The sequence below is a fragment of the Cyanistes caeruleus genome, chromosome 10, assembly GCF_971803275.1.
Source record: "Cyanistes caeruleus chromosome 10, bCyaCae1.hap1.1, whole genome shotgun sequence".
In the NCBI taxonomy this organism is placed as follows: domain Eukaryota; kingdom Metazoa; phylum Chordata; class Aves; order Passeriformes; family Paridae; genus Cyanistes; species Cyanistes caeruleus.
Genome location: NC_141710.1, coordinates 5,215,283 through 5,233,265, shown reverse-complemented (window position 1 = coordinate 5,233,265; position 17,983 = coordinate 5,215,283). Strand labels below are relative to the sequence as shown.

At 49.7% G+C, this 17,983-nt stretch overlaps 1 long non-coding RNA gene across 1 annotated transcript in view; it reads left to right on the top strand.

Annotated features, from left to right (window-relative positions):
- Window positions 1–5,226: 5,226 nt before the first annotated feature.
- LOC111933701 (uncharacterized) overlaps window positions 5,227–17,983 on the top strand; it is a 35,792-nt gene continuing 23,035 nt past the window's right edge. Inside the window, exons 1-2 of the long non-coding RNA XR_015274299.1 lie at window positions 5,227–6,608; window positions 7,625–7,779. This is a non-coding gene — a long non-coding RNA (uncharacterized LOC111933701). The remainder of the gene's footprint in view (window positions 6,609–7,624; window positions 7,780–17,983) is intronic.

Sequence of the window (17,983 nt, the reverse complement as noted above, 5' to 3'; positions counted from 1 at the left end):
GTGTTTACAATCAAAACACGTGCGGCTCAAGTGATAAAAGGGAGAACAGACATCTGATCTCCAAGGATATGAAGACAATGCAGCCTTAAGCAGGAGGAGATGGATCTTATTATTGAAGATGGTTTGGCAGGCTGGGAATGGACAAACAAATTCAGATCATAAGCTTGAGAGATGGGCTGGGGGAGAGGATCACACTCAAACTCCTGATGAAAATGGAAAAGTGATCGTCTCAACAGCAGTGTTGGCTAAAAGAGAAATATTTTCCAATAAAACTTTTATGATTTTTTTTCTTTCTGTACTCTCTTCTCACTTGGAATGTGATATGGAAAGGACTCTGCTGTCAGGACTAGCAAGTGGAATAGAGTTGCTTTAAGCCAGTCAGGATCTGAGGAAGCTTAGCCAGGCTTGGAGGGAGGAGAGCAGAGAACTGCCAAGGCCACTGCTCAGGGAGTTCATTTTGATTAATTCCTTATCTTGCCTGGGTCAGTGCTGTGTTAATTTAGAGAGTGCACAGACACAGGGTTAGTGGTGACCATAAACCTTATCTGTGATCTCTTTAGGGACAAGGAAGCTAAATCCCTAAAGGGCTTAAGACTCTGACCCTGGGATGCTGTTGCAGCTGGTAATTGAGAGGAGTCCAAAGACGTCCCAGACATCAGATCCTCATTAACCTACAGCGGGAGCAAACCAGGTGCCAAACGGTGTCAGGTTGTTTATCTAACACAAATAATCCTCAGTAATTAAAAATGGGGCTGTGCAAGGCTCCATCCAGATCCAGGCCTGACTCCTGGACGTTGTTGTGCTCTTGGCTAGGATGGGCTGCCTGGGTTTCTCCGCTGTTGTAGAGGATAGGGCAGGCACATTCCGTGTCTTCCTTCCTCTCGATGCCAACGTTCTCCAAGCCAAGCTTTGTGGCTGCTATCCCTCAAAAAGGATGATTTTCCATCATTTTCCTCGCTTGTTTGTCTGTCCCGTGAGGTGGTGGCACACAGGGGTTTATGCCCTCTTATGGAGGACAAGCAGAGGGTCTGCAGTGACCTCTGAGCCAGGAGGGGACCCGAGCTGGAGCACAGATTCCAGCACCAAGGTTCCCTCTCTCCTTTGGGAAGGAGGTGGGGAGGGTAGAGGGGATATAGATGTGGGCTGGGCATTGTGAGGGCTGCTGGAGGATGAAAACAGTGGGCTCCTAGTGACATCTGAGCATCTCTGCTGGCCTGGCTAAAAATGGGAAGTAAATTCCTGCTAAGTAATTACCAGTAAATTCCTGATAAGGGGAGGGAATGAACTGAACTTGTGGGCAGTTATTGTGTGTGGGCCTGTCTGCTTAAATCCATATTCCTCTTGCTTTGAGGACCTCCTAAATCAACCCATTTTCAACTTGAGTCACTCTCACATCCCTCTAAGGACTGACACCAAAGGGAGCCCTTCCTCACCTGGGAGGGAAACAAGGCAGCAGCTCCTCTTGCTTATGAAAAATAATCTCTGGTGGTGGTTTTCTTGTGTGAAACCCCAGCTTTGGAGAGCCCCTGGGGCCACTCTGTACAGTGACAGTGACCCACTGCTCCCTCCTGCCCTTCATCTCTCACACCTTTAATTGCACTTGTGTTTCTGGAGCGGATGGAATTCATTATCCAGCAAACAATGTCCTTTGCAGTATCAGCCTTAATTAACTGCTCCCCTCTGTATTTTCCTGCTCTTATCCTCTCCAAATCTCCGTGCTGAGCCAAGCTGACGGCCCCCCACATGCATCAGTGCCAGCCAGTGAGCCATGACCAGATAAGAAGAAATGGAATTCCTTATCTCTTTTTTACAAATACACACACATGCACACACAAACACACAAACCTGGAAAAGGTCAAGGTTACTGGGAAGGGAGAAGGCCCTTCAAGACAACAAAACCCCTTCTCTTTTAAAGTCTCCATAGCAACTGGATGGAGCATCATGGGATGTTGAGATGAGAGAGGACTATTCTTCCCCTACAACACTCTTTCCACTTCATTAGACTCTTTATCAAGTATCTCTGCACTGGGCTGAGTATATTTTTTTGTCTAGGGGAGCAGTGCAGAGGACTCAAAAGCATCCTGACCTTTTCAGTGGGACTTTGGGAGTTCCTTGTGGGAGTTGCATCCTCTTCCCCTGCCCTCCTCCCCCACAGCCCCCTTGTCTCTAGTTCACATGACCTTCTCATCAAAAACCCTGTGCCTGGTGAGGTATGAAGGGTTTCTTTAAAAGGAGAAAGGAGCAGGGAAAAAGAAGAGAAGAGTATGAGAATGTCCTTCGCTGGCTCTGGAGGTGTCAAGACCCCGGCTGTCAGAGCTGTGCATCTGCAGGGAAGATTAATGAGTCTGCTTAGAGGAAATCCAAATAAAATAGAGCAGAATAAATACCAAGTGACTGTGTGGGTGATGAGGGGAAGGGTGAGGAAGGAGCAAGGGAGTGTGACAGGGCAGAAGTAGATATTCCTCAGTCTGGTAAGTGTTTGAATTCCCCATGGAGGAGCGAGTCAGCGCAGGAAAGATCTTTGAATTTAGTCCTCAAGTGGCTGTGTATGGGTCTGTGAGAGCTTATAAAGCTCTGGTTGTGCTGAGGCACAAACACTGGGTATTTTTATCTCCCTTTCCCTAGGAAAGCATTCACCATGGAGAAGAATTTTGTGTTCAGCTTCTCAACCCTTGGCCTGCATTGCCTGAAGGTGCTTTGAACAGCTCTGAAACTGGAAGCACTGCTTGTTCCCAGGAATCATTAGTGCCTGGTTTGTGTTGGGCAGTGGCTTGGACTGGGGGGAACCAAGGGATTTAAACCTTCCTATGGACTGAAAGCAGCATGGGCATCAGTAAAGGGATTGGGATTCTGCCCCTGTGCCCCTGTGCTCAGGTGAGACCCCACCTGCAGAGCTGCCCCAGCCCTGGGGCCCAGCACAGGGAGGACGTGGAGCTGCTGGAGAGAGTCCAGAGGGGGCACCAGGATGAGCAGAGGGATGGAGCAGCTCTGCTGGGAGGAAAGGCTGGGAGAGTTGGGATTGTTCAGCCTGAAGAAAAACTCTGGGGTGACCTAATGATGGCTTTCCTGTACCTGAAGGTGCAAGAAAGACGGAGACTATTTCCTACGGCCTGCAGTGACAGGGCAATGGGGTAATGGCTTCAAACTGACAGAGAGTGGGTTTAGATTAAATATTAGAACTAAACTCTTCCCTGTGAGGGTGGCAGGCCCTGGCACAGGTCTCAGAGAGAAGCTGTGGATGCCCCTGGATCCCTGGAAGTGCCCAAGGCCAGCTGGACATGGCTTGGAGCAACCTGGGACAGTGGCAGGTGTCCCTGCCCATGGCAGGTGGATGATGATGGATGGGCTGTCAGGTCCCTTCCAACCCAGGCCATCCTATGATTCCATGGTGGTCTCCCACAGGAGAAACTGGGCCTTGGAGCTGACAAGTTCCTGTAGGAACTGTGACATCGTTGCTACCTTTAGCTTTTAATCCTCTGGGTTTTCACTTCTTCCAGGGAGCCATTGTGTGGCAGTCTGCAGGTGAATTTGAGCAGACTTCACACAAAGCAGCCGCCTGAGCATCTTTCCCCCCTGGCTCAGGGTCTGCAGCTCTGAATGTTTGAATCCATCCATATGAATCAGACAAGGAGAGGGGCTTGTTTCCATGGCCAGAGTCAATTCAAAAAGTGTTTGTAAAAAGCATTGAAGCTGGACATGCTTGGACTGTGTGTTCCTGAGCTAAGCTGTTTTAGGGAGGAGGGGGGGGGGGAAATATTAAAAAAAAAAAAAAGGAAAGAAAGAAAAAAAAGAAATGCACTTTCAGTAGAAGTCAGGCTATGAATATCCCAGTCCCATGGGAATAATTTTCAAGTGGGAAATCCCATTAAGTCATAAAGAGCTCTTAAGTAGTTCCCTCTGATGAATTTGTGGCACTCTGCATGTCCCATAATTCCCAATATCCAGATGAGGAAACTGAGGTTAAGTGACTTAGCCAAGGTCAGGTAGCAAATCAATAACCACTCCAGCCCCTCTCCTGTTCACTCCATGTGTCTCTGCTGTCAGCAAAAGGGATCAATCCTCCCCACCACTGTCCCAGCCCCAGTGATGGACACCCAGGCTTTGAAATGTTGGATTATGTGGAAAAAAAGCAGCTCATCTTCATTCAGAGTGCAGGGCTGGGGGAGCAGTCATGGGGCTCCTTCACCTTCCTTGCATCCACAGCTCCCTGAGTGGAGATATCCCCTGATTCCTGCTGCTCCCTGGAAGGAGCTGGGCTTCCCACTGCTGGCACAAGCTTCACATCATGAAGTCTGGGTTTGGGACGGGAGCATCTTTGGCATAGTGACAGAAAATTTCCTCACACAAGAGCTGTTGGCTGTGACGAGGGTGAGAGTCTCTGTCAGCCTCCGTGGGAGACTGTTCTTCCTCTTTCCCACTGCTCAACTCTCCCCTTCCACGGTTCAGCTTCCTCTACTCGTTTCTTGAGCTCGTGGAGGGGAATGTACCAAGAGTTTGGGGGTATTTCAGGAGTGGGATGTGTGTATTCAGCCTAAGCTGGCTTCCTGTGGCTAGCTGGTCCCAAGAAAAAGGGCAGTTTTTCCTGGGATCAGGCAGACCGTAACTCTGGGTCTTGTAGGTTACTTATGTTTGTTGTCTTCATCAAGGAATCCCTGAATGATTTGGGTTTGGAGGGACTGTAAAGCCCATCCAGTTCCACCTCCAGGGACACCTTCCATTATCCCAGGTTGCTTCAAGCCCTGTCCAAGCTGGCCTTGAACACTTCCAGGGATCCAGGGGCAGCCACAGCTTCTCTGAGCAGCCTGTGCCAGGGCCTCAGCACCCTCACAGGGAAGGATTTCTCCTGTCTGTCTAATCTAAATCTATAGAGACAATAGTCTCTTCAGTTTAAGGCCATTACCCCTTTATCTCTTGTTCCCAGCACATCCCTCTGGAATCACACAGGAATGGGAGATGTTGAATGAAGGCATCTTCCATTTCCCAAGCAGGTGTTTTCCCTGACAGTGCCTTGCTTCCCTGTTCTTCTCCTTCAGCTTTTCTGGAGCTAATTCAGAGTTATCTGAATTCCTGGTTCTGCTCTTGCTGCTGTGGTAGCTGGTGCTTGGCTGTCTGACCCTGTTCCCTCCCCCAGGTAAAAGGTACAAAATCACAGGGAGTGAACACAACTGGAATTTTGGGATTGACCCGCTGACACCTGGCTTCCCTGGGCTTCCTGGGATGCCTCCCACAGCCCTGCTGGATGCTTCCCTAAGAGGCTGGGCTTGAGAGGTTAATGAGAATTTGTTCTCCATGCCAGGCTCCTTCCTACTTTGCTGTAAGGTTTCTGATGTGCTTCATTTATGTCTCCTTCTTCCTCCTGATCAGCACTTCTCCAGGTGTTTGGCACTTGCCAGACCTCTACTCCTGCCCAGCTTAACCTGCAGGAAACACACTCTTGGGAATGTTGCAGGTGGAATGCAATATTCCCAAGGAAGCTCAGCACCCTCCTGCACTCTCTCTCATGGATTTACTGCTCTCCAGCTCCTCCAGGAATTCCCTGACCTAATCCAGGGAGCTGCTCTGAGTCACAGCCCCGGTGCTGAGCTGGCACTGCCAGCGCCTTTCCCAGCAGAGGAGAGAGCAGCCTGGCACTGGCACTGGGATGATGGATGGGAGCTCCTGCAGAGGAGAGCTTGGTCCTGGAGCTCCTGGAGGCTCTCCAAGCCTAGCTTTGCAGTTGGCCAAGTGTTTTGCTTGTTTTGATGCTTTTTCTGTCTTTGGGCAGTTTGCTGTGTTTATTCTGGGGGGGAAGGTCAGCACTCCCAGCTGATGCTGGGAGAATGCTCTGGGAGAGAAGCATCCCTGGAGACAGCCTTCCTTTCAGCAGCACATGGCAAAGCTCTGAGTTTTCCCCTTCAGTGGGAGGCACAGGAGATATTTTGGACTGCAAGCTGTGGCTTTAAAAAAACCCACCCAGCAGTGATTTGAGGTTTTGTTCCTGAAGCCTTCCTGACTTTGAACATAAATTGCGTCTGTTTTGGTAAGCAGGCTCCCAGCAAGCCAGACCTGTTCCTGGGATTACTGTAACCACAGGTATAGCTGTTTCTTTTCCACATGGGATGACTTAGGCCCCTGTTCCCTGCCATTGTGTGGTTGGATTTTACCTTCATCCACGTCGTGGCATTTTGGAAAGAGCTGCTTGTTTTACAGAGCAGCTGTGTTGTCTTAATGCAGCTGTAATGTGTGTTTGTCTTGGGGCACAGCAGGACTAGGAAGAGGTTTTATTAGATCATTCCCAAGTCCCAATAATCTCTGAGTGTCTCTCAGATCTGTGGCTGTCAGCTGTGCTGCTCTCGCTCCGTGGGACGGGGTTGGAAGCTGAAGATGGGAAATCACTTGCGTGTGATCCTTTATCTGCTTCATCTCGGAGTTACCGCTCCCCCCGTGGCTGTTTGGAGCAGCCAGAGAGGACTTGATTCTTGTATCCCAGACCTTAAACCACAGCCTAACAGGCTCCAAGGGATCCTCCCTGCCTGGGGCGTTGTTTGTGGGACTGCTGGTGGCTCTGCAGCCTGGATCCCAAGGAGCGTTCCCATCCCATCACCACTGCCTGCAGCATCGGGATCACGGTAAGGCTGCTGCTTCCCTGCCTCCAGAGTGTGTTCTGTGTGTGTCCTGCTGCCAGAGCTGGAGTTTGCTGCTTGCTTTTCTTCTTCTCAAGGGAATTAGGGTCTCCTCAGTCCCCTGGGCTCGGATGTATGCTCCCTGACTGGGGTGAATTCCCTCGGCTAGCAAATGTTTTATTTCATTGCTGCACTCCCCTGCCTTACGCCTCATCCTGTGATGGGCACATTTCTGGATCAGAGATGTCTGTTGCTCTCAGAATGGTTTCCTTTTCCTGCAGTGCATTCCCAGTATATATTGCTACTGTCACATATTGCTGTACTGCTCTCTTCTCACCCAGTGCTGGCTGCAGTGTGCTTGAGAGACATCCCACTCCTTAAACACCATTTGAGGTTTTCTCTGGCAGAGATAATGTGGGGATCATGCAGGTCACTCCCTCTTTCAATTCCTTGTATCAGCTCTATATTCATCTCCTACAGCTTTTGCAGCAAGGCTCCATGAATGAAGTTGTATTTTAGGCTCGTGTAGCATCTCCCGTGCTGACTGTACCACTTGTATTTCAGTCTGTGCTTTCCCTTGGCATACAGCTTAGAACTCCCATTGTCCTCGTGCTGTTGTGACTGGTGGAGTCCTTCTAATTTGTCTGTATTTTGCTGCATCTTTGTTTCCTTCCTCTCAGAGCATCAGGGAGGTCTTTGTTGTCCAGCACGATCACGGCTGCTATGTGTCACCATGCCTCTGCTTGCTTGTTTGGGAGCTGCTGGTTTCCTAAAACTCAGCCTGGAAAGGGATGCAAATCACATCCCTGGGCTGCTCTGATCCATGTTCTCAGTAAATGTGCGTTACTGTGTTGTCCCAGCAGCTTCTTGTCCCTTTGTTCAGCTGCTTTTAGCAATTCTTAGAGAGTTTAGGGGAATACACAGGGGTTTTCTCCTTCCTCAGTTCTTTCATACAAGTCTCTATTCAAGGAATTTCCTGCTGCTTTTTACTTAATTGTGCTTTTTTCCTGTTGTTCCCAAAGGCCACCCAGGGAGTTGGACATCATGGAACTGGACACACACCAGGGTAGGTAATGGATGTGATCCCCAAAACTGGAAAAGCCAGCGTGAAAACTCAGACTCAGCCTGAAGGCTCTGCGCTACAGGAGGGAGACTTTCCCAACCAGAGGCAAACCAGGCAAGCTGTATTTTCTGCTTCATCCCAGAGAGCTGCTCCTGGCCTGGCTCGGAGCAGTGTCCTCACTCTGCTGCTCCCTCTGTGCCAGCTCCTGTCTTTGCTATCCCTGAGCTGCTGCCTGAGCCAGCTTTGCTCAGCTCAGACTTGAGCAGATCCTGCACCTTGGTGGCATTTCTGGGGCTTTGGTGTCTTTTGTGCCTGGAACAGACCCAAAGCAAAGGCTCTCCCCTTGGAGCTTTGCTCCCTGCGGTGGCTCATGGTGCTGTTTAACAGAGGGAAGGAGCATTTTGCCTCGGGTCTGCAGGGACAGAGCTGGGCACCTTTAGTATTTGACGTTCCTGAGGGTCAGAAATGTCTTTGTGGAGGGTACCGGTGGTTTTTCCTCAGCCTGCTGCTGCTGTCCTGTGCTGCTCTTGGAACTCGAGGCAGGCTTTCCCCGGCAGCGTTTGCCGGCGCTTTGTTCTGTCCCTTTTCCAGCCCCTCGGGTAATTTCCCAGTTTCCCCAGGGTGAGCTAAAGAGCCTCTTATTGCTGAGCACAGCCCCTTTCATTGCTGCTGCTCAGGGCCAGGCTTTGGGGCTCAGCCCTACCCCCGTTTCTTTGGGTTTCTTCCTCGCCACGTTCGCACCTTTCCCCTTTCATGTACCTGCAGGAGCCAACTTGCTTCTGACACCGAGCTCAGACTCCAAACATAAAAGAAGAGAAAGTCAGGACAGAAAGGCATTGGAGCTTTCTTCTTCCTCCACACCTGCTGTTCCCGCTCGTCAGGCACTTCCAAAGAGGAGAGTTCTCCAAGTTCCCCGTCATTACCCTTTACATAAGCATAATATAGTGCTGCACTTCCTACAGGGAAGCTATCTATTGTAGCAATCTGTAAAACAAAAGCTGGATTGCTCCTTCTCCCGTTGCTCCCAGAATCAAAAAGCTGCCTGCTGTTCCTCAAATGGGAAGGCTGAAAGCCTTCATCAGAGGGTAGTTCATTTTTACACGACATTTTTACACTCAAGCAAAACTGAAAGCAAGGCATAATTTGAAACAGCCACGCTCGCTGTTAGAGCAGAACCACACAAATAAAATGCCTGGGATGATGGAGTTGAATACGTTGCAGTCAGAAAAATGACAGTTTGCAGGGAACAAGGAAAACTAGATGGATGAATGGGAATTAGTGAGGAGCAGACTTCCAAGGCAGACAAATCAAATTGAGAGCGTGGATCATTAGATTCAAAGGAAGCAGGTAAGGAGTGCACTAAATTGTGCCTTAAACAACAAACCAAGGGCCTCAGCCTCCAGGGAGAGTGGCTGGAACAGGGGCTTGGGATGCAGGAGTGGCTCCCAGGTGTGCCCTGGCCACTGGGCACTGCCACCTTGATGCACCTTGGTGACACCGGCTCATCGTGTGTCCCTTGCATCAGCTTCTGTGCTGTGGGGCATGGCAGGCACTGGACATAAAGGATGCTTGGAGGACCTGCAGATGTGCCCAGTTCCAGAGGAGACAGCTGAAGGCTTCCGGGATGGCCTGTCCTGGCACCTGTCACTTTCCAGGGCTGCTATCTATTGTATGGAGCTGGTTCTTTGCCCCAGGGGGTGAAGGGATATACAAGGGGAGAAATTCCTGAGTGGCTGAATTTTTAAAAATTAACTGTGCATGATTATACCCAAGGAAGAGGGGTGGAAGAAATACACTTCACATACAGCAGCTCTTTGCAGATGTGAGAAAATGTGGCATGGTTTGGACCTGTCTGGGAACAGTTGAGCTTAGGGAATTTGTGTATTTTAAAAATGAAGCTCATGTTTTTCTTGGACAAACTTTCAGGTCACTGTAACACAGAACTAAAGGTCACAATTCTTAAGGAGATTATGAAATGCCCCAGATGCTCAGCGTGATAGTCTAGACAAGGCAGCTGAGGGAGAGATGCTGAAGGAAGATCCTCGGATTGGTACAGGAAAGAAAAGCTCTCAGGATGGACAACTGCACACAGAGCTTCCCTTGGTTCTTCTGCCTGGACATTCCTGCAGAGACTGGTCCCAGCTGAGTCCAGCTGAAGGATAAAACCCATGGCCACAGAGGAACCACTCCACTGGAACCCCATCTGGCTGATTCCTCCATTTCAGCTGAGGTGGAAATTTCACTGGATCTCACAGAGGCATGGACGGAGTGATAAGGAAAGTTCTCCAGCAGGAGCTGACAAGCACCGCCCTTGCTGGGGGTATAAACCAGCACATGCTTTACAACAAGCAAAATTGATCTGATCATTCCCATGAGAGCCACAGAATCATAAAATCATGCAGTGGTTTGGGTTGGAAGGAACCTGAAAGCCCATCCTGTTCCAGCCCCTGCCATGGGCAGAGACACCTCCCACTGTCCCAGGCTGCTCCAAGCCCTGTCCAACCTGGCCTTGGAGACTTCCAGGGATCCAGGGGCAGCCACAGCTGCTCTGGGCACCCTGTGCCAGGGCCATATTATAAACCTGATTTTAATGCTGTGTAATTGAGGGAAAGACATCCCCTGCTGTCCCAGGTTATCCATCGTTATCCCAGGTTTAGCCACATGAACCTGTTACTGAGCAGCACGACCTGAACATGGCAGTTGTGAGGATTCTTCTCCCCTTAATTCCTTAATTAATAGTCTCTTTATTTTATCAAAGGCTTTATTATTGAAGATGTTCAGCATGTCCAGGGATTTCCTGTTCCTTTAGCAGCATCTCAGATTTCACCCTGCCATCAATCCCATCACAATTTGTTTGCCATGGAAGGTGTTCCCCTGCTGGTTTACTTGGCCAGCCTGGGATGTGGTTTCTTCCAGCAGCTCTTAAGAAAACCTTTGCACATCCTTTCTTTCATTTTTTTTTCCCTTTCTCCTTTTAGCTTTGGTTATTTGCAGCAGGCTCTGTGGCAGCTGTAAATGTTAGTTAAAGCCTTATTGATGCCCGGTGTTTTCCAGCCGCCTGGTTCAGCAGTTTATTTGGGTCTCCGGTGATGTTTAGAGATGCATTTCCTCTCATCTCTCCCAGCTATATTTTACTGTTTGCTCATTTGTTTGATGACAGTTTGCTGCTGGGTTTTGGAAGAACTTTGCAGTGCATTATCTTGTGAGTTAATCCTGCCCTGCTTCCTTGGCTCCAGCAGCTGCCCTGGCACGTCCTGAGCCGGACGCTGCCGCTGTCAGGAATTTTCTGCCAGGTTTTTGCTGTCAATACTTTTGGCCATTGCTCTGTGTCAGGGGATTAAGATCCCCTGTGGTATCCTGAGGGCAAGATGAGATGTGTCACTGCACAAGGGATCACTTGGTCCTGTAGGGGAAGCTCCTGAGGGTTGGAGAAGATCCAACCCACGGGGTTTGTCCGGGATGGTTTTTCCCTCGAATCCACATTCTGTGATTTTTGAGCTGTCCTAAGAGACTGCTTCACCTTTTCCAGGATGATTTAAGAGGATGTGGTGTTTAGGATTCCCACTTGAGTGTTATTTATTAGTTTTGTAGTGTCTTCCAGGCTGCTTTCTTCGGTGCAGTGTTGATTCCTTGGGGACAAAGGAAACAAAGGCAGGAAAACGCTCGCAGGAGGGATAAAACAGGAGTCTGACTGATATCTTCTCTCTCTCTCTCTCTCCACGGTGTTTTTTCACAGATCAAAAATCAATTAAGGGCGAATTTCACTGGGAACTCTTTAAACAATGTGATATTTCATTAGAGATTATTGCAGGCTCTTTAACATTTGCAGTCCAGGTGTGAATTACAAAATTAGCCCGATTCCTTTAATGATTTCCTCCGAGGTAGCATTCCTCCGAGCACCCTGTGCCTGGAGCAAGCTGTGCAGCTGCTGTCGGAGCAGGGGTGTTTATTGCCTCCCCCCACATCCTGATGGAGACACGAGACTGAAGGAATGGCTTTGATTGTGACAGCAGCCTGGCTGGGCACAGAGCTGTGGCCTGGAAGACGGGAACTGAAGGAAATAAGAGTGGAATGTTGTAAGAGAGGTAGAGAGGCGCTTTGAGATGAGCAGATTTGGGTTTTTTTCCCAATCCCTTCTTGAGCTGTTACCAGCACAACCTTGTGCCTTTGTGAGACTTTCCTCTGGCTTTCCATCTCCTTCCATTGTTCCTGGACCTGCCTATGCTGCCATCTAAACCCCATAACACCAAGACAGAAATACTCTGGAGGTGCCAGTGAGTTTTCACTGGCATCTGGATTCCTTGGAACACATCACTCCTTCCAAACCCTTCCCCTCCTGGAGGCACAAAGAGCTGAGCAGTGTGACTTCTCCTGCTCCAGTGCAATTCCCTCTCCATCATTAATCCTGCCTGGAACTTGCCCTTTTCAGTGCCCATTCCATCCCTCGTCCATCTTGCCTTATTCACAGCCTGGTTATTGATCCTTATTTGGGGCTCATCTGTCTTAGTGAGCTGGGGGAGCTGCCCCTGGAGGGGGAGGAGTGCCTTTCATTGCCTTCAGGGTGCTGTGGTTGGCTGGGAGGGAAATAGGTGAGTTTTGGGATGCACCACTGCAGGTTTGATCCAGTGGTTGCATTTCCCGAGTGCCGACTGCTCTCCCCACCTGAGCACCTGCTTTTCTTGGAGATGCTGCTTTTCCCTGTAAATTTTCCTTTCCTCTTCTCCTAAAACCATCACAGCTGCAACAGCCCCATTACAGCAGCTCAGCCTCTCCTCCCTCTCCCTTGCAGTCAGTAAGACCAGAATTGCTCCTCAGGGCCGCCTCTAGAGCCACGTACATCTGTGTTTGTCCTGCTCTGCCCCTCTTTTCCCATTTCTTGTCTCCTCAGTTTTCCCTGCATTCTCTCTCTGCCCAGCTCTGCCCTGCCCCAGGAGAGTGTGGAGGGTTCCTTTGCTCACTGCAGTGAGGAAAGGCAGCTGATAAAACCCCACCCTCTGCACAGACCCACTGACCATAATTGCTTTCCTGGAGAACAGGAGGGAGAGGCAAACAGTTCTGATACTTTCCTTGAATACTCCCTTGGGCCCTAATTATTTTCAGCTTAGGATATTTTCTGTGTCAGGGAAGACTCATCTGTCTAATAATCCTTGCTGGATTTCACTTCCAAGTACTTGCCCAGCCCTGCCTTGAGCCACATGTAAACTTTCCAACCCCCTTTCCTCATAACCATCTTCCCTGATTTGCCGTGGATCTCTTTGGTTGCTTCCCTCTAATGCTCCTTGTTCTGGGCCTGGCCAAGGTGGTTAAGGAGCAATTGTGTACCTGAAGGGAGGTTGTGGCAAGGTGAGATCAGGCTCTGCTCCCAGGCAGTGACAGGAAAAGAGGAAATGGCCTTGAGCTGTGCCAGGTTGGACACCAGGAGGAGTTTCTTCATGGAAAAGTTAAACACTGGAGGGGGCTGCCCAGGGAGGTTTGGAGTTTCCATCCCCAGAGGTGTCCAAGGAACTCCTGGACATGGCACCCACAGTTCTGGGCTGGGTAACAAGGTGGGGATCCATCCACAGCTTGGACTCAATGGTCTTGGAGGTGTTTTCCAGCCTCAGTGATCCCGGGATTCTGTGATCCTCTCCCACTCCTGCTGTAACTCAAGATTTTTGAATTCCCCTCACCTGCCTCTTTTCTAGGCTGCAGCACCCCAACCCATTGGGTTGCTTTTCATGGAAAAGCCATTCCAGACCTTATAAAGTCTCTGCTGTCCTTCCAGGAACCTTTCCTCCTGTATTCCTCCTGCTTTGCACTGCTGTAGCCATGCAGGGACACATCCACACTGCTCACCTGGAGAGTTTTGGGGTATTTTGTGTTGCTTGAATGAGCTGCATGTGTTGGAGGAGCTGGCCCTTACTTGTGAACGTTTTTATTACATGAACCTTTTCAGCAAAATGCCAGTTATTATGAATCCTGAAAGAGCACTCTCTGCAGCTCCCAATTACAATCCTGGCTGCGTCTGACTCGAATGGTGTTTACTATTTAGGGTGCATTTGAAAATGCATTTTGGGAGGTGTCTTTCATTTCATTTGTAGCAGCTAACATTATCCCTAGTGCTGGAGGAAATTAAAAATGCTTCCTGCTTAGAAGCAATGAGTTGAAATGATAATGTGCAGTGTGCTTGTCCATGGCAGCATCACCAGAATGTCTGGATGTGGTGCCAGGTGCTGCTCTGTGAGTTCAGCTGTGCCCAGAATCACCTGGTGTATCCTTGGTGGCCCTTGAGACAGGAGAGCTGAGAGCCCAAGCTGGGTCTGCTCTGGGGAATCTGCTGAAGCTGCTCTGTGCATCCAATGTTTACACAGATAATTTAGTTCAGATGGGCTGAGGAGGTCACGAGGGCAGAGCTGTGTCCAGTTCTGGCCCTCACAAGAAGGACCTTGAGGAGCTGGAGTGTGTCCAGGGAAGGGAATGAAGCTGGGGAAGGGACTGGAGCCCCAGGAGCAGCTGAGGGAGCTGGGAAAGGGGCTCAGCCTGGAGAAAAGGAGGCTCAGGGGGGACCTTCTGGCTCTGCAGAGCTCCCTGACAGGAGGGGACAGCTGATGAGGATCAGGCTCTGCTCCCAAGGAACAGGGACAGGACGAGGGGAAACAGCCTCAATCTGTGCCAGGGGAGGTTCAGGTTGGACATCAGGAGGAATTTCTTCACTGTAAGGGTGGGCAGGCCTTGGCAGGGGCTGCCCAGGGAGGTTTGGAGCCCCCATCCCTGGAGGTATCCAAGGAATGCCTGGACATAGCACTCAGTTCTGTGGGCTGGTGACAAGGTGGGGATCAGGCACAGGTTGGATCTGACAGTCTTGTAGGGCTTTTCCAGCCTTAATAATTTCATGATGTGACATTTATTCTCTTTGCCTCTTGGAAGTCAAACAAAGTGCAAAGGTAAAGGCTCAGGAGGATTTGGTTTTGGGAGCTGTGGTTTCATGACCTGGGAATCTGTGGTTAATCCTGTCACGAGCACTGGCTTCAGATCAGCTGCTGGAAGGCTGTCCCTCCTCTGCTGAATTATCCAGATCTCCTAGAACAGTTTATATTGGCTGAGAAAGAGGAGTCAGCCCAACATAAAACCTGTCCTGACGTGGTCTGAGCAGATCTGGGCCAGCAGTGAGAGCTGGGCTGTGTGCTGTACAAGGGGCACTGGGAAAGAATTGACAATTCCATCCAGGATGCCTGTGAGTGCTTCCCTGTGCCTGTGCTTGTGTTCTCACCTTCCTGACGGGAACGTGCACAAGTAGATAAAAACCTGCTCTAGTGGATTCCAGCATTAAGTCAAGAGACTATTGGATTTTTTCAAGGGCTCACACAACTCTCTTAAAAAGCAGGTTGTTATGTGTTAGTTTGGAGCCCTTTTGTTCAGCCTCAGGTGTTTTTATTCCTTCAGGGTATTTACTGAAAGGACAAGAAGAAAATGACTCAAGGTGGCATAATGCAAAAAATTCCATGTTCAGCACAAGAGTGCTACATTTTGGCTTTTCCTCCAGCAGGAGTGGGATACCTTGCCCCTCTTTTGAGTCAAGTGTCAGATTAGAAGAGTAGAAAGTGGAAGAATAACCCCTCCAAATCAAAATCACACTGAAAGTAAACACTGCAGAGCACAATTGTCCTCCTCTGTGTGAGGGAGAGGTGGTAAGAGAAGGTACCATGTGTGACATGTGCTAGTGATGCTCTCATGGCATCAGGGAGGATGAAGAGACACAGAAACATGAGAAGAACTTTAAATAATTTCTGTAAATGAATTTTGTAAGCGAAATTAATCCATTTCACTTCTACCTATTTATGCAGCAAAAATATTTTATCCTTTTCCCTTTTCCCTTTTCTTCCCTTTTTCTCTGTTTTTCTCTTTTTTCCTTTTTCTTTTTCTAAGGTGCATATTTTGAAGGGGTCTAATAAAGGATTTTATTTGGTCTCTGGGAAATATTCCTAACTTGGTTTGTAATTCTGAATCCTGAAAGTTGATTGGCTGGGAAACTCCATAAACCCTTATATTTATTTGAAATCTCTATCCTGGAGCCTTGCCTTGGTGTGGATGATGCATTTAAGCTGAGGGGAAGCAGAACAAGAAGAGCTGACCTCGTGTTTTGCACAATGGATTTTGCAGGCAGAGGTTTAATAAGAGGAATTCAATATTTTCTATTCAAGGTGCTGTTATTCATATGCCACTTTTGAAAACCTGCATCTTCCTGCAAACATCTCGCTGTGCTTGTAGGCTTGTCTTGAGGTTTGATTTTTGCCTGGAAAGGGAAGGCAGAGTTAAGGCTGTTTATGATGTTTAACTCTGCAGTATCTCATTCATTGCCTTGACTTGTTCAGGAGGTTTTCAGCACCGCCTCATTACTGAATCTTCAGCTTTCCTACGTCTACTGCTCTTCCAAGGGTCTCTTTTAGGCAGGTAAAGGCATTTATTGTGCATTCTGGGCACTGACAGGCTGGGAGAGCTGGGGGTGCTCAGCCTGGGGAAGAGAAGGCTCCAAGGAAAACAGAGAGACCATTCCAGTGCCTAAAGGGATTCCAGGAGAGCAGGAGAGGGACTTTGGACAAAGTGACAGGACAAGGGGGAATGGCTTCCAGAGAGTAGGTTTAGATGGGATATTGGGAAGGAATTGTTCCCTGTGAGGGTGGCAGGCCCTGGCACAGGGTGCCCAGAGAAGCTGTGGCTGCCCCTGGATCCCTGGAATTGTCCAGTTTGGACAGGGTTTGGAGCAGCCTGGGGTAGTGGGATGTGTCCCTGCCCATGGCAGGGACTGGAATGGGATGAGTGTAGGGTCCCTTCCAGCCCAGTCCATTCTGGGATTCCATGTGCTCTGCTCCTTTTCACCCCAAAGCAGCCAACACATTAAAGCTCTCCTGAGTGCAACCATTTGTGGTAAAAAAAAAGTGGTAAAAAAAAAAAATTAGTCCTTAGGGCCACCTCTAGAGCCACGAACATCTGTGTTTGTCCTGCTCTGCCCCCCTTTTCCCATTTCTTGTCCCCTCAGTTTTCCCTGCATTCTCCTCTCTCTGCACAGCTCTGCCCTGCCCCAGGAGAGCGTGGAGGGTTCCTTTGCTCACTGCAGTGAGCAAACAGAGCGCTTGTGGATGTGATAAAAACATTTCATCAGATACTGCAGCATCCTAGTCCTGACCTCCAGACTTGGAGAGGGGAGAGCCTTGGTCTGGTGCTCCCCATGATGGGCTTAGCAATGGGATGTGCAGCTAGCACCAGCATCCAGGATCTGGAATGCCCTGCTCAGTCCTCAGGGATGCCATTTGCTCCTCTGTTCAGGCCTTGCTTCCCTCCTGCTTGTTTAAATGTGGATAAACTCCCTGGTACAGTGGGTATTTGTTGTTGGACTTAGCCAAATCTCTGGCAAAGCTCGGGGTGAAGGCAGGAGCAGCTGCTGAGTTGTTCCTCTGATGGATTCACTCAGCCCCCCCTGCCTTGTGCTCTTGTGCCCACTCACCTCTTTATTTTCCTTCCTCTCCCTTCACTGCCATTCCTTTCCTGTCTTTATTCCCTTTCCTTTTACCTTCTCTGTCCCTGGCACCTGCCACCCCGATTGTGGAGCCACAGTGGGAAGTGCCCAAACACTGGGGACATTTGGTACCGAGTAGGAGAGATGCAGCCAACAAAATACAGGTTATTTTTTATTCCAGGCTTTTGATCCAACCTGGATGCCTGTCAGCTAGGACCTTCTGCTCCTCCTTCCCTTGCTTTAGGTGAAGGGCACAAGTGAGGCTCTGGAGAGTATTTTTGGCTTGCCTGGATGTCGTAGGGAGATCCTTGGAGCAATCGTGTGGCTTGTGTGAACCCTGCCCTCTCTGTGCAGGACCTGAGCAACACGGGCTGAGAGGGAAGGGCTGCAGCAGGAGCCTTCTGGGGTGGGGTGCTGCATATTCACACTGATATTCACACCCGCTTTTCTCAGCTCTGGTCATGTGAACACATTAAATACGAACACAGGCGCCTTTCTAAGAGGTTTCAGCACCTCAGGCTTTTGCCAGCCATGCAGGTGAGTGAAAGCTTCCCTCCCTCCCTCCCTGGCTCTCTGTGGGGACCAGCTCCCTGCTGCTGGGGCTGCAGCCAGCCCCTCGCTAATTGGGGCTGTCATCAAAGGGAAGGAGCTCCCAGGCGAGAGGGGTTCAGGCGGGGCTGGGGGGCACAGCTGCCCCTTCCCTTTTGTCCTCCTTCCCCCCTGCCTTTCCTTTTGCTTCTCCCCCGTCTGCTTCTTTTCCCTTTGGAAAGAAATGCTTTGTTTCGAGGCTGTGAATGCAAACGTGCTCCCCCGAGCAGGAGAGCT